The sequence below is a fragment of the Elephas maximus genome, chromosome 10, assembly GCF_024166365.1.
Source record: "Elephas maximus indicus isolate mEleMax1 chromosome 10, mEleMax1 primary haplotype, whole genome shotgun sequence".
NCBI classification, from domain to species: domain Eukaryota; kingdom Metazoa; phylum Chordata; class Mammalia; order Proboscidea; family Elephantidae; genus Elephas; species Elephas maximus.
In genome coordinates, this window is record NC_064828.1 from 116,173,365 (window position 1) to 116,174,124 (window position 760).

Below are 760 nucleotides of genomic sequence, written 5' to 3' on the forward strand. Positions count from 1 at the left end.
TAAACTTAGCATGAGGGGGTTCTTCAAACACAAAACAGAATTTAAGCCTCAGAGAACAAAGGTTTCTATTAGCTGCATTTTTCTTCTAATGGTCCTTTTGTAGTAAAAATAAAGTCCAAACACTATAATTTTACTCGCGGAAAAGTTACAAATGCTGTAGGTATCTTTAGAAACAGCTGCAAAAGTGGTTTCACTTTTGACAAGATTGGTGTTAATTACCAGCAAGGACTTTGGCATAATACTATTTAAATCATTTTAAATTATCCCTCTCAAAAATTAATTTTTCATCAAAGATTACACACACAAAAAAAATCATGATATCATCTCCGCAGCTGCGATTTAGTAATAATTTCATCTATTATTACCAATGTCAGTTGGATAAAAGAAAAAATGGCACCCCACCGTGCTGATTCCAGCACAGGCCATATATAGAAATTTTTAACTATCACTTATAATCGCTTTGATGAGCTTAAACCTCCTCTCAATTAACACCCTAAATGACACTGAGACATCTTAATGGGGGATGTAAGTAAGGGAAAAGACTTTAATCAAAGAATAAAGAGAAAAGTGCCAAGAAAAAGGAAGGCTCGCCACACACCTCTTTGTGTCCAACACCATTGAAGTCCTTTATCACATCTTGAACCTTTTGTCATCGCAGGATCCAGAGCAAAGCTACACGGCAGCAATAGAAATACAAGTGGCAGTGGCGGGCAGCTACATGCTTTCTATTAAAAAAAAAAAAAAGGACTCTTTCTCAGCC